Consider the following 15,617-nt stretch of genomic DNA (forward strand, 5'->3'; position numbering starts at 1 on the left):
ACAGAGACCAACCATGAACATGTAAGTTCGCGGTAGAACACTCAGGACCTTTGGGCCTAAACTTTTCCAAGGTGCCACAGGCGAATTCCTGGAGATGTATTCCACTACACCAGTAAGCAGGGCTAGAAAGGGATGTGTAGAAGGTATTGTGCAGGAAGTCCAGAGATACCATAGAAGAAAAAGAATGGTTGAGAAATTCCCACTCCGGGCTTCTGGTCTCAGCCTTCCCCAGTTCTTTCCTGCTCTAGCTGGAGAAGCTTGGGAATTTCACTACCTCTCACTCGATCATATTATTCTGTTTTCTCAGGCCAAAATCCTAAAGAATCATTCTATATGCAACTTTTAATGGCACTAATTGTAAAAAATAATAATGCTTCAAATCTAGTTACATTTAATGATTGCTATTCATGCTACCAAGACCAAGGCTGTGTCTTTGCTTACTCTATTGTCTGATCACTTCTGACCCTAACTCTGTACAAACCATTGTCTCTCAGAAGCCAGAGGGATCCTTCAAACTTTTTTTGTCCACAGTGTAGCTCTGAGTGAACAATCTCTTGTGTTCCATCTCATCACAGACATCTCATCACAGAAGTCCTTTCCTTGTTGTTTGAGGCCATGAGTAAACCAAGAACCCATTACCTCTCTGAGTTCATGTCCCAGTCCTTGATCTCTCATTTGTGGATCCCACCATCTAGTATCCTCCTTACTCTTTTGACAATAAGCCAGATACCTTGGGACCTATGAACATGCCACTCCTGTTACTACAGCCTTGCTGCTCCACTTACTGAAGATACTGATCAGATGTCATTTTTCATCAGTAGTATTTAAAAGAACACCCCACACACACACACACGCACACACAGGCTTCATGAACATACAACCTGTGTTATCTCAGGTGAGCTCCACACTCACAAGGGCTGCAGGCTCACTTTAGAGCACTTGGCTTTAGTGTTGCCATCTTGAAACTGTAGTACTTTATCTTTGAAGTTGTAGCTTGAAAATGAAATTGAATGACAGAATGCAGCACGTGTGTGAGTAGAGGAGATATTTACAACCGTGCTTCCCCAATCCTTGACACCCATTGGCAACAGTGATGTCCCAGGACAGAATCCTGATAGGCCCATGACATGTAGCAATTAAGCAAGAGTCAGGGTAAGTGAAGGTACTCAGTTGACCATGGGCAGGTGGCTACTCAGAAGGCCCAGATCTGAGGTTCACAGTTTGAAGTCAACCTGGACAGGATAGTCTGTGAGACTCTTATCTCTAATTAACCACCAAGAAGCCAAAAGTGGAGTTGTGATTCAAGTGGTAAAGAACTAGCCTTGAGAAAAAAAGAACAAGCTCAAGGACAGCACTGAGGCCCTGAGTTCAAGCCCCAGGATTGGCACCAAAAAAAAAGGTCTTCAGTTAAGCCCATACATGAGTGATGAGGGCTGCAGAAAGCTCCAAGAGGACATGCTTTGGAATCAGAACTTGTTTTATATGAATAAACAATTGCATCATGTTCTGAGAAACATGATTGATCAAGGAAGCCTCGCCTACCTTTTCCCATTCATGTTGCTTGCCTGCATGGAAACTAATGGCAGAGAAGGAAAGCAAACGCCAAGCTGCCTCAGTTCTTTCTCCTTCAAGTCCAACCTTGTTCAACAGAGAGCCAAAGGTGAAGGAAGAGGCTCCAGTATAAGAAGTAAAATAAATACAGCAGGTCAGCTACAGACACATGTTGACTGCGTGATAAAATCAAAATACTCTCTGAACCAAGGAGTACAAATTCCATAAGCTCCCTTGGCATTGAACGTGAGCACCACACTGTAAAAAGATGAATGGCAAACTCATGCCAAGAGTCCAAATTTTCATTAAGTTTTAACTTAGAGTACCATTAAATAGCAAATAATAAAACACTATATGCATTTTCCAGAAAGAGATTTGTGTTAAAAGGGAAAAGGTTTTATACTTTAGCAAATTCAGCAGCATTGTTTTTCTGTTTTTGAATGGGAGACACTGATACTTCATTTTTTGCTACACCTTATTGTCAACTCTGCCTCTTCCCCGCTCCCTTACCCATGTCACTTTCTACTACTTGTCGCTGCTGTCAATTTAGGTTGTCATGTCATTTATCCTAGTGTATCTTCCACTGGATTATAAGAATGAGGGAAGCAGAAGTTGTTTCATTCCATGAAATCTCCCAGGACCTTAAACCTGTGCCTCACAAACCACAGCAGAGGTTTGAGGTATATTTGTAGATGGTACGGAAAATAATGTAACAAAACAATAATAAACTAAAAATAAAATCTCTAAATCAAGGTTTGTACACTTGCTTGTGTATGTGTGCATGTGCATGTGTGTGTGTGTGTGTGTGTGTATGTGTGTGTGTGTGTATGTACTGTACTAGGGCTTGAACTCACAGCCAATGAGTGCTCCCTTAGCTTTTAAAATCAAGGCTGGCACTCTACCAAATGAGACACAGCTCCACTTGTGGATTTTTGTTTGCCACCTGATGATAAGATTCTCATGGATTTTTCTGCCCAGGCTGGCTTGAACCATCATCTCTGCCTCCTGAGTAACTAGGATTATAAGTGTGAGACAACAGCGTCTACTTAAGGTTTAAAGGTTCTGTCTGCTCACTATCTCCAGTTGTTCTTTCTGGATCTGTCATGGTTGATAAAACAAACACAGAACTGGAAGAAATACATAATTTATGTGTGTGTGTGTGTGTGTGTGTGTGTGTGTGTATATATATATATATATATATATATATATATATATATAATTACATTAACCTAAGTATGATTTACAAAGATCCGTTATTCAAAGAGTCTATCCATCTCACTTTAATAGTTATACAGGCTTTGGAATTTGTAGCAGGACAAAGCCTGAATTTCACAGATCCTTGAAGTGAGGGGTTGCGCACCAACTTACCACTCTGATGCCAGTTTTGTGTGCCAAAATACCCAAGCCACAGTGCCCAATTATTCAATCAACACTACCCTCAGAGTTGCTATGAAGGTATTTTGCAGAGATGGGTAAACTCCATAATTAGTTGAGTTGAGGTAAGAGAAAAAAATCTAGATCATCTAGATAACATTGATTCAATCAGTTCAATGACCTCAAGAGATTAACCCAGGCTTTCCTCCCGATGGGTATATTTGTTCTGTGAGCCATGACAGGCCATTTCTGAGAGTCTCAGCCCATCCTCTGTAACTGGCTGCCTTACAATTCCAAACTCCAGATGTTATAAAGATGCTCTCCAAGAATCACCCGAGTCATAGCCATAGACACGAAACTAAAGAACTGTCTCCACAAGGCAAATTTTACTTCTGAAAAAGGGTGTGCCATCAACTAGAAATCTGGCCTGCAAGCACACAGAGCAGGCAGGCTGCTCCCTGTTTATCAATGCAGCAGGCCCTGCCTCTCTGCTCTGATTGGTTGAGCTCCTACTCATAATCTACTCCTGATTGGCTGGTTTGAATAGGGTAAGATGTATTTACATAAGGTGTCCATTAAATGATTTTGAAATAAGACTAACAGTATACAAGGAAGTTCAAAACATAGCCACCCCCTCTGCTATTTCTTGAACAACCTGAGGTGTGCCTTCTGAGGTGTATCTTCTTTACATCTGGAAACAACCTTATGTTTCAAAAATCCTTCCTTTGTTTTTCCCCTACTATCCCTTTGTGTAACAATGCACAAAAGAAATGCACTTATTACCTTACTTGTGTAACTGTAACCCCTCTGTACAGTATCTTTACAATAAAAAAATCCTTCCTTATCCCAAAGCAGTTCCTCTTTTCCTTTCTGTACTTGCTGATATTGACTTTGCAGATTAATAACAGGAGCTAAAGCCACTGGGCCATAGCAGGAAAAGACAGCTTCTCTCAGGCAGTTTATCTAGCCAGCTTCCACAATTACGTAAGCCAACTCCTTTAAGAACTGTGGATATATATATATAATATATATATATATATTATATTATATATATATAGAGAGAGAGAGAGAGATGGATGATAGACACATAGATGATAGGTAGGTAGGTAGGTAGATAAATAGATAGATAGATAGGTAGATAGATAGACAGATAATCTCCTAGTTCTGACTGTCTCTCTGGTTAAAACTTGATAGATACAGCTACCTTTCAGAAATTTCCAAGATTATTGTTTTGTATAAATTAAAAAAGTAAAAATAGCAGAGAGGAAAAGAGGATAGAAGGGAAGGAGGGAGAGAGGGAAGTAAAGAAATAGAAAAAGCAGCCAGGTGCTGGTGGCTCATGTCTGTAATCCTAACGATTCAGGAGGCTTAGATCTGAGGATTGTGGTTCAAAGCCAGCCCAGGCAGGAAAGTCCCTGAGGCTTTTATCTCCAACTAGTCACCAGAAAACCAGAAGTGATGTTGTGGCTCAAGTGGCAGTGCTAGCCTTGAGCTGAAGAGCTCAGGGACAGTGCCCAGGCCCAGAGTTCAAGTCCCATGACGGACGAAAAACAAAAACAAAAAGGAAGAAACAAGGGAGGGACCGAGAGAGGCAATGAATGAGAAAGTCTTCTCATTAACCTGGGAGTTCCTATCTTGATGCCAATTCCTAGTTTGTGGAGGTCGTGGAGTTTGAGGCTGGAAAGTAGTGGGAGTAGTCTAGAGAGAACAACCTGGCTTGCTGAGAGTGAGCTCTGACGTTGCTTTGCCTCTGCAGGCCAAAAGATGAGGAGTTAACGGGGAGAGCAGCGGCAGACGCGAGGTAACAAGTGGGGACGTGATGCTGTGCCTCCCTTCTACCATGACACCAGGAAATGAACAGCAAACACAGGCTGTCCGACTGGCCACACAAAGAGCTCCTGAAAATGACTCTTAAAGGGACCCCCTTCTCAGGACGGTGGCGTGAGCACAATGCCAGCAAGGTGTCAGACTGTTTTCTTGCCCTCGTTGTTCATGTCACAAGACAGATCCCAGGGCTGGTGACTCCATCACAGCTTTCAGAGAGACTAGAAGTTGCCAACAGATACTCATATACATCCTTAGATTATTTAGCAGAACTACCACATCAAAGCAACAAACAAACAGTTAAAATAAAATTCTGAGTGAGAAGAACATGATGGCGCTTAAACTCCAATCGCACCCTAGTGTCTTGTGCATCCTCAATCCCCTAGCTCTTCAGATACTGGCCTTCTCCAGCCAGCTGGGCATGAGTTAAACACTCACTCTCCAAGAGAAAAGGGAGAGACTTCTAGGTAAAGAGACTTCTGTATAAATTGTTGAATCTACGGTGCATCTTTTAATGGCAAATCAGCTTTCTATTTAACTGATTTGTTATTGTTCCCTGATCCTAACACCACCATCATGCTGACTGACCATCTGAGCACCACAAGTCCCTGTCCAAAAGCACTGGTGCACTGGAAACTCAATATTAGCCAGATTCTTATGGGAAACCAAGATACACGGTTGTTGGTCTAGGGAGATGTGAATTTTGAGTTGCTGCTGATTTTGTTGCTCTTCAAAGTCAGTCTAAGACTGAGGCCACATGGATATTAGAAAAGCTAGAGGCAGAGACACACAGCCTGAACTCCTGTATCCGGCTGTGTCTCAGGTGGATCCATCTATGAGCACACTTAGAACATGAACTGATTCACTCTCTTTTATGTTCAAGTGAGCTTGAGTGAGATGCCTGATCCTTGTGATTAAAGAGTCCATCAAGTTGGGCACTGGTGGCTCATGTCTGTAATCCTAGCTACTCAGGAGGCTGAGATCTGAGGATCGCAGTTCAAAGCCAGCCTGGGCAGGAAAGTCCATGAGACTCTTATCTCCAATAAACCACTAGAAAACCGGAAGTGGTGCTGTGGCTTAAGTGATAGAGCCCTCGCCTTGAGCTGAAGAGCTGAGGGACAGCGCCCAGGCCCAGAGTTCAAGCCCCACAACCACCACCAACAACAAAAAGAGTCCATCAAAACAAATCATCTATCAAAACAAAATGGAGACACCAGGACACTTGCAAGAGGCATTCATTAATTTAAACAATAGAAATGCATAGAGGCATTTTTTATTTGGGGGGTCCGGTCATGGGGCCTGAACTCTGGGCCTGGGCGCTGTCCCTCAGCTCTTCAGCTCAAGGCTAGCGCTCTACCACTTAAGCCACAGCGCCACTTCTGGCATTTTTTTCTTTTTGCTTATGTGGTGCTGAGGAATCGAACCCAGGGCCCCAGGCATGCAAGGCAAGCGCTCTACCACTGAGCCACCTTCCCAGCCCCCAGAGGCATTATTTTTTGAATAAGTAAATCTTGCATTTATTTGCACAATATAAGCCTTAATGACAAGGTATTCAACTGGCAATCTAAAGTTGGTGGCACCATTCTCAGGAAAGCCAGGTCTACGAAAAAGCCATCAGAGCTTCTGCCAAAACTATCTGGAGCCCAGGTCTCAAAAGATGGCCACAAAATGCCCTGTAACGACACTCAATTTGGGGATAAGTGGTCTTATGGTAGAGACACAGAAGTGACCCTCAGCTTTGTACTTCCTGGGCTCTAGTATTCTCAAATATGTCAACTTTAAATATGGGGCTCTGTCACCTCAAAAATTATATCTTCTTGAGGGTTTCTGGGGAGGAGGATTGCACAGATATAAGAAAGATAATTAGAATTAAAAAAAAAAAACCTAATCTAAGCAGCAAAGAGAAACCCACTAGAGGAGCTTGGAAAAGCCACTGCTCCCAAGTGAACGATGTACCCTGTTCATTTTTTAAAATGTGTTATTCATTCTTAAAGGGAAGTGAATAATGTTGTAGGAAATTAGGGCACTGCCCTGGACAAATTAGACAGAGCTCTGCTTTCTGCATGTGGTGCTTTATGTGTGATCCTAAAACAGAGGCACTGAATCAAGCCCCATTATGTGGATGGGGTAACCGGCTTGCCCTGTATAATTTTACAGTTGGCTCTGCTTCCCACTCGCATTCAGACATTAATCTCTGACAGTTTAGCAGGCAGGGATTTACATATTTTACCAATTCAAATTGGGTCTATCTCACCTTTCTACTGATTCTGTATCCAAAATATGAAGAGTCTCTGGAAGGTAAATCCTGTATCCCCTTTGTATAAGGTGATTAGAAGACTATCGTCACTTAATTCTAGAAGGAAGGCATTAAGATTTTAATCTTTTGTGCACACTTACACTGGGAAAGCTGATTAGAGTGGTCAATTGTTACTGATTCACTAATACTCTAATCAAGCTTCAAAAATACTGTGAATGTCCTTCAGAAGAGAAGGGTGGAACTAGCGAGCAAAGCAGAATAATAGGAAACACTAGTGCCCCAAATTGTAATTTGTGCAAACCACAAAAATTAGTAAAACTTTGACATTCTGCTCATAATCATGCTTTTTTTTTGCTGTGAGAGTAAGAATTAATGACACTCACTTGTGGTTTTCTGATACTTCTTACTTATTTTGGATAAGTCATAGTCAGGCTCCAAGCATAAGAAGGAAAATAATGCTGGTATTCTCTTTGCGCACTTTATAATAGATACTTTTCTTTTTAATGCGAGCTCTCAGATTTCAGCTTGTAAATGTCTGCTCCAACATTTCATAATAAGAAACAGCAGAGAAGTCAAATAAATGTTGTCGAATAAATAGCAAATGATTTGCATACAAAAATGAATGATAAGAGATAAAACAAATAATTTGTGTATCAGTAATTATAATTATGTGAGTGAATGAAATAAATTTCTACTCATTTACATTTTGCTTTTATTTAAATATTTCTAATGTGAAAGGTTTTATCTATTTGTTGTCCTTTTAAAAAATAAATCAGAGTCGGTTAACTTCCCAAATTGAATCATTTAATTTTTTAATGAAGTTTCAGGGTAGCTTATCAACCTAATGTTTTAGGAAAAGAGAGAACTACATACATTTTTGAAATGTCTATCTTCTTACTACAGATCATTCTAGCTAACTGTCTTACTCAAAAAAGTTCAAGTTCCATTTTTACCAGCCCTACACCTAATCTCTCATAAATCAAAAGACATGTTCATATCTATAAAAGAGATGGCTCTCATTAAAGTATCTGAAAATATTCATCTTCACACATCCAAATTTATTCATGTAGTTTTGCTTACAGAGGGTTTTGTTTTTCTTTCTCAACATCACAGATTCTCTCAAGACAGTATGTGAGAGAAACACAAAAATACCTCCATGACCCAGCAGAAAGCACACAGAAACTCCCAAGGAAGGAAAAGCTTCAGTCTCTCAAGCACGTGTGTGAGGGTGTTTATGTGAGTGTGTGCATCTCCGCATATGTTAAATATGTTTTCCCATCTTAAAAACAATAAATAAGCAAATAAATGTTATAAATATGATTCTGTAAAAAACATATGATACACACATATGTGTACATATGCAGAGAGAGAGAGAGAGAGACGCTCCTCCTTAGTCATAGCGGTCTCCTGTATGCCATCCTGCCTGACAGATGCTTGAAACTGAACAGAGTTCTGTATCTTGTATATAGAATGTTTTTTTCTTATACGTATATGCCTGCAAAGTTTACAAACGAGGCATGTTAAGAGATTTAAAAATAATAGTTAATAATTAAAACAACATCCTCTCTCAAAAGTATCTCCTTGGAAAGTATCGCCTTCCTCTACTTTCCCACTTTCGCATAATGGAAGCACCGTATGGTTGGACACATCTGTATGCTCACATCATTGCTCTTGTGCTGTGAGACCACTGCTATAAATAAGAACACAGCAGTACTGTCACAGGTGAGCTGATGGCAGGGACATCTACCAAGTGACTGATGGGCGGTTGGTATGCACAGCATCAGGAAATGTTTCAGGGTCTGGGTTGGACAGAACAGGAAGCCCCAGAGTTCAACACAGAAAGCAGTGCACTTTAAAGTTTATGAAGCTTCTAATGTAGTAGTTTTTGACTCCTATGGAGTATGGGTCACTGACTATGGAATATGAAACTACAAATAAGAAGAGTCTTCTAGGCAAGGTACTGGTAGCTCATGTCTGCAATTTTATCTACTCAGGAAGCTGAAATCTGAGGATTACAGCTCAAAGGCAGTCTGGACAGGAAAGTCCATGGGACTCTTCTCTTCAATTAATCACCAAAAAACGTTCAAGTGGTAGTGCCAACCTTGAGGGGAAAAGCTAAGGGACTGCACCTAGGCCCTGAGTTCAAGTCCCACTACCCAGCAGACACACACACACACACACACACACACAGAGAGAGAGAGAGAGAAAGGAGACTATGGTATATGTGCATGCTACTGTAATGTGTGAATGTGTAAGTATGTGTAGTTCAGATCAGTAACAAGAAACAAGCAAACTGTAGTAGTTTCTGTTATCTTCTAAACTTTTTCTATGTGTAAGAATTTATTTCTCTGTTTTTTCATTTGTGAGCAGTTGAAAAGTCTTACTAAACATAGACAGAAAGCTATCCGTCTGCAGATATTTAAGCCTATAGGTTCTTTTATATGCACATGCATATATAATTAAAGTCTGCATTTCTACTTCTATTGAAAAATCAGAGGTCTTAGATGTAACCTGCATTCCCTCAAGAAAACAATTAGCTCTTTTTGTTACCATGGCCCCTGGTGACCTGAGACTTGACTCTGCCATGGACCATGAGCTCCTTCTGTCCCCAGGGAAAGTTCTGCCTTCCAGAACTACCAGTAGCTTTCGTAAGAGCCACTTTATGTCTTCCCAGATTCACGGTACTCATTACTTCGGTGACCCTTACCAGCACTTGAATTTGCAATTCCTGATATATTCTGGATAAAGTGATGAATGCTAGGAGCACAGAATAAAACTTTCATCCGCTCATAAAACAATTCAAATAAAAATGAATTAAATCATACCTATGGTTAAATTATAAAAAGTCAACCAAGCAAGTATGAGTGGATGATAGAAGTTATAAATAGGTGACACATCTGTCTGTCATCACCTAAATGAGAGAGAGAAGTGTGTGTGTGTGTGTGTGTGTGTGTGTGTGTGTGTGTGTCTTCTCCAAGTAACCCATTCCCACAGGGCCGTGGTGGTGTTGAATAGAATTTAAATCTAGAGATTAATTTTTTTTTATTTCTACTTTCAATCAATGGGAATGAAAAGGAACCAAAGGAACTGTCACTTTTCTGCTTGGTTTGGGGTTTATTTTGAGGGGGTGTTTGTTTGTTTGCAGACAGAATCTATTAAATAGCCCAGGATGACCTCAAATTTAAAATCTTCCTGTGTTCACCTCCTAAAGACTGAGATTACAGGTATGTGCCACAGCACCCAATTCAGAATGAGCTTCACTTTATTTTTTTAATTTAATTTTATTGACAAGTTGATGCACCGAGGGGTGACAGTTACATACATAAGGTAGTCAGTACATTTCTTGTCAAGCCTCACTTTAAACAACCAAATAAACTCATAAAGCAAACGAAACAAGAGTTTATGAGGCGCCGGATATTCATGATGAAGGACAACAGTCACTGAGAGAGGTAAAACAAAAGGAGGTAAGCTTCTACAGCAGACCCACTCCTTCCTTCCTTGAAAGAGTGCTCAGCTCTAGTGCAGGGAAGAGAAATAAGCAGAGTCACTGAGCTATGACAGAAACGAGTAGAACTGTACAGACATGACTCTGTCTGTAACTCTTCTGAGGGTCTTCTTAAATGTCCAGCTGAGAACTAAGGCGAACATATAAAAGAGGAAAGTTGCTACTGGGGCTGGTGGGACCCTGCCCTGCGATTAGAGATCAGAGCTTCACTACTCACGCATGGCCCATTACCACCGCTGGTCCCCACCAGTCAGACTGGAAAACCTCAGAAGGAATTGGATGGAGTGTCTTCCAAGGGCACAGGGAGCGGAGTGAAGGAGGCCCAGACTCCAGGGTGAGGTGTAATCAAGACTGCATTAATGTGACTCCAGTCTTCCTTACAAATATTTCCAAGTAATTAATGGGATACAACCCAAAAAGAGGAGACATGTTTGCAGGAATATGCAAATGCCAAAATATCTAACTAAATAGCTAACACCATGAAAAACAAAATTGCTGGACATGAACAAAAGAAAAAAAAGGACAAGGGATATAAAAACCTACCCCAGATTAATAGAGATGTTTTGATGACCTGGTAATAAGTAATAAAATACCGGATTCTTTATGTTCAGTATTGCATGGGAAGACTTCGCCAATGCAATTCCGCATAAAGGCACCAAACTGGAGAGAAAAAAGCAAAGTAATTTTATTCCCAATGTGACCATCCAATACCAACTTGTACATAAATCTAATGCAAGGAAGAAAACAGTTATTTCCACAAATGAAAGCATTTATTAAGGTTGAAGGACACAAGATTAATATACAGAACTCTGTTGGCTCTTCTATATTCCAACAATGGAAAATTGGCAATAATAGTACATGTTTATAAAATACCTGTTCATATCAGCTATGTTTTCAATAGCAACAAACAGGAAACAACACAGATGTTTCTTGTCAGCTACATAAAGTCCATGTCGGAGGAATCCTTGGGTCAAGTAGGTTTGATTATGTGTCTCTTTTTTTGGTCAGTCATGGGTCTTAAACTCAGGGCCTGGGTGCTGTCCCTGAACTTTTTTATTTTTCTCAAGGCTAGCACACTATCACTTGGAGACACAGGTCCACTTCATTTTTAGGTGCTAAGAGTCATGGACTTTCCTGTTCCAGATGAGATCCTCAGATCTCATCCTCTTGAGGAACTAGAATTACAGGCATGAGCCACCAGCACCCAGGTATTTGTCTCTTTGAAATGAATTTTCTTCTTTCTTTTTCTTTTCCTCTGTGTATATGAGAGAGAGAGAGAGAGAGAGAGAGAGAGAGAGAGAGAGGGAGGGATGTTAGGAGGGAATGGAAGGGAAAGTGAGAGAGAAGGAAGAAGGGAAGGAAGGGACAAAGGAAGGGAGAGAGAAGGAAGAAGGGAAGGAAGGGACAAAGGGAGGGAGGGAGGAATAAAGAATTCTCCTTAACTATGCAGCTACCATCAATGTTATGTTCTCAGGCTAACCCACAATTGAGTTTTAAAACATGTTAAATGTAATTGAAGTTTTCATATCCTCTTGTATTTGAGACCATCATGAACCCATGTTCTGTCTCAGATGAGTCAAACAGGTGAGTCTCTCTCTCTCTCTTTTTCCTCCCTCTCCCTCCCTCTCCCCCCACTTCTCTCTCTCTCTGAAGACCTGTGTTTTATTTATTTCAGGCTAGGTGGTTATATTATGACCTTCCTCAACTCAGGTAGGTTCAAGAGAAGCCATAATTTCATACAATAACTGGATTTTTCTTGTTGGTAGACATAAGTGATGCTTTCTCTACTTTTTTCCATGCTAGACCGAAGGCAGTAGTAAAAACCCCAAATTTTAATCAGTGCATTGAGGAATTCTTTGTGCTTGGAAGGCATGGATAAAATGTTCTTAAGTGCACATTAGCATAATCTATCCTTTCCTCTACATCTTGTCTTTTTCTGACTCTGATATTTATATCCTCCTGGATGCTGGCTACTGGTTAGCTTCCTGTCTTCCTTCTCCAACACCTCTTCTCACACATTCACCAGGCCCAACCTGCCTCCAGAATCAGTGTGGAAACACAAGCCTGCGGCTCTCTCTAGGGCAAATCCAGGTTTTTAGCGTCTTAAGAAGAGCAGCTTCCTTCCACATGATTTAACCCCACTCTCTGTCCACAAATGGAGAAATGAAACTCAGAGAGATGAAGCAATGGGTGAGGTCATCTGAGGCTAAAAGCTTCAAAGACAGCATGGCTCAGAACCCCAGTCACTTGATAACTGGCTGAAGCCCTGAGCAGAACGCCACTCTGCGTCACGTCTGCCATTGCTGTCTGGAGAAGACAAGGGAGCTGCCTCGTCACCCTTTGGAACTCCATAATGGACACAGTTTTGTAATCAACATTATAATCATATCATGAGATGAAAGGCTTAGGCGCTAAAAATGCTAGGTTGACTCATTCATGAAAATATTTGAATTTGGTCAAGCTGTGTGTGCTATCCAAGCCTTGTCCTTACAGAGATAACAGCATGGTTCTGTATAACTGCCTGCCATAAGAGAGTGTGTGTGTGAGAGAGAGACAGACAGACAGACAGACAAGACAAGACAGAGAGACGGAGACAGAGACAGACAGAGACAGACAGACAGAGAGAGAGAAAACTAGAAGGAAATTCACACCTATCACCAAGTGCCAGGTAGTAGGCAAGATTCATCTCATTTGCATTTCCAATAACAGTGTGTGAGGGAAGTAGGGCAGATCCATTCTCAAGCACTGAGATCAGAGCCCAGAATCTCTTAGTTTCCTGTGATATCACCTCCACCCACCCACACACACACACAGACACACACATAGACACACACACACACACACAGACACACACACACACACACACAGAGACTTAAAAATATCTGAAAGCCCATTAACAGGACAGAACTGACTTTAGGGTTATGGATTGCATGTGATTTCTCCCCCTTTCCTTTAGTGTATTTCCTTGTGCTAGTTTGGCCAGGTTTCCATTTTAAAAGCTGAATGTGCATTCATTTTGTGTAGAATGCAATGCAAGGTACTCATAATGACAGAAGAGCTGAGGAACGGCTAAAGCAGGTGCCTGTGTCATTCTTCGATACAGGAGCCTCTGTGGTTCCTCCAAGGCAGCCTTGGGAAACCTAATCGAGGGCAAGCACCAAGAGAAGAGACTCTGAGCCCCTGTCTTCCTCCAGAGCAAGATGCGAGGACACAGAGCAGAGAACAGAAACAAAACACCGCAAACACATTTTTCCTAAACTATAAAAAGAAAAGTGGACACCACAGCTCAGGTCTATAATCCAACCTACCAGAAGGCTGAGAACTGAGCATCATGGTTCAAAGTCAACCTGGGCAAGAAAGTCTGCAAGACTCTCATCTCAAACCAACCCCCAAATACAGACAGAAGTGGAGCTATGGCTCAAGTGGTGGAGTAGACGCCTGGAGCAAAAACTGCTTAGGGATAGCACACCGTCCCTGAGTTCAAGCTCTAGCTCTGGCACAAAATCATTCAAGGCAAAACAATGTAAAATTTGGAAGGTAGACTATTACAAAGTCATGGTTCCAAGTACTCTTTCTCACATGTTATCCTACAGGACTTTACCTCAACCCCCTAGGAGAACCCCAGAAGCAACTCCCCCTCAGATTCAATGTGCTGATATTCCACTGTTGATAAACACTTTTCTCCTGGGCACCTAGCACATGCATGTGATAAACACCCACACCTGCTCATTCAGTGCATTTTTTTTTCTAGACAAACTTCTTGTGGGAGACTCTGTTTTCATGAGTGCAGGGATGAACATCATTTTGGCAGGTTGGAAGCAAACTAAAAATAATTACATCCTCCGGCTTTCAGTGGTCAGAAACGTGACATGAGAGAGCGTTGACGGGTAAAATTCACTTTGGTACAGACTCAGTGCACAGCCTTTCTCTGCAAAGTTATCTGTAGAGGACAGAGAAACTAATTGCTCAACATGAAACCTTCAGGAGAGTTCTTTTAGGAGAGTAACATTAGCCAGGCACAGTGGCTCACAGCTGTAACCCTAGCTACTCAGGAGGTTGAGCTCAAAGATCCTTGTTTAAAGCCCAGTCCAGCTTATTAAAAAAAAAAAAGCCCGAGTCTCTCATCTCTACTTAACCATCCAAAAGGTAGAAAACAGAGCTACAGGTAAGTACAGAGCACCAAATGCAAGCAACACCAATGTCTCCAAAGTAAACACAAATGCCTAAACAAATTGCCTTCAAACTAAGTCATAATACTCTCACCTCACCTCACCCACTTCCACTAGTTGGAAAGACAGTGGTCCTACTTCTAGCTCTTGAACCATTCGAGATTACATCGAAAGACTACCTTAATGGTATATCTGGGCCAAACTCACAAAAATCTACCCAGGAGGATGATGCTGACCGTTCTTGGAGGAATGGCCACAACTGAGACCATTAAAATCTCACAAATTCCCCAAGACCAATTGAGTTCTGCGGCTGTAGCAGCACAGGGAAATGCAATCTCCTAACCCATCTTACCGAACTGCAGTAGGATGGCCTACTCTGGAAGAACTCAGACTGTCATGGAAGAAAATGACTCTCTTTTAAGTAACAGCAGAAAAGGTTGAAGAAGGAGCTCCCAGCCCTCCTCCCAGTGGCTTAAGAGTGGAATGTGTCACAAGAATCAACAGGTAAGTATAAAATATCAATAAATGCAGCATGCATACGAATGCACACACAAAGCAGGAAGAAAGGGGAGGGGAAGTATTTGGACACATCTTTGGCAAAGGAAAGAAAGGAAGGAAGAAAGGGAAGTGAGGGAGAGAAAAGTTCCACTTTCTTAGAGCTGCTGTAATAGAATACCAATATCTAGGGAGTTAGAAGCAAATGGGTTTTCTAATGGTTCAAGAGTCTAGAAGCAAGGCCCCAGGGGTCAGCAGGGCCATATTCTCTGGTGGTTTTATAGAACAGCTTTTCTGCCTCTCACAATTTCCGGTGTCCACCAACAGCCCTTGGCTTATGGCTACATCACTGTTTTCCCTGTGTGTTTATCATCATCTTTGCTCTGTGTGTCTGGCTCTATGTCCTTATTTCTTTATGTAAGGACAGCTTAATATTGGGTTA

General features: G+C 41.5%; 1 protein-coding gene across 1 annotated transcript in view; it reads right to left on the minus strand.

Moving 5' to 3' along the window:
• Positions 1–15,617, minus strand: part of Pid1 (phosphotyrosine interaction domain containing 1) — a 234,870-nt gene that overhangs the window by 119,569 nt on the left and 99,684 nt on the right. The window lies entirely within an intron of this gene.

Source organism: Dipodomys ordii, unplaced genomic scaffold (assembly GCF_000151885.1).
Source record: "Dipodomys ordii isolate 6190 unplaced genomic scaffold, Dord_2.0 Scaffold1, whole genome shotgun sequence".
NCBI lineage: Eukaryota > Metazoa > Chordata > Mammalia > Rodentia > Heteromyidae > Dipodomys > Dipodomys ordii.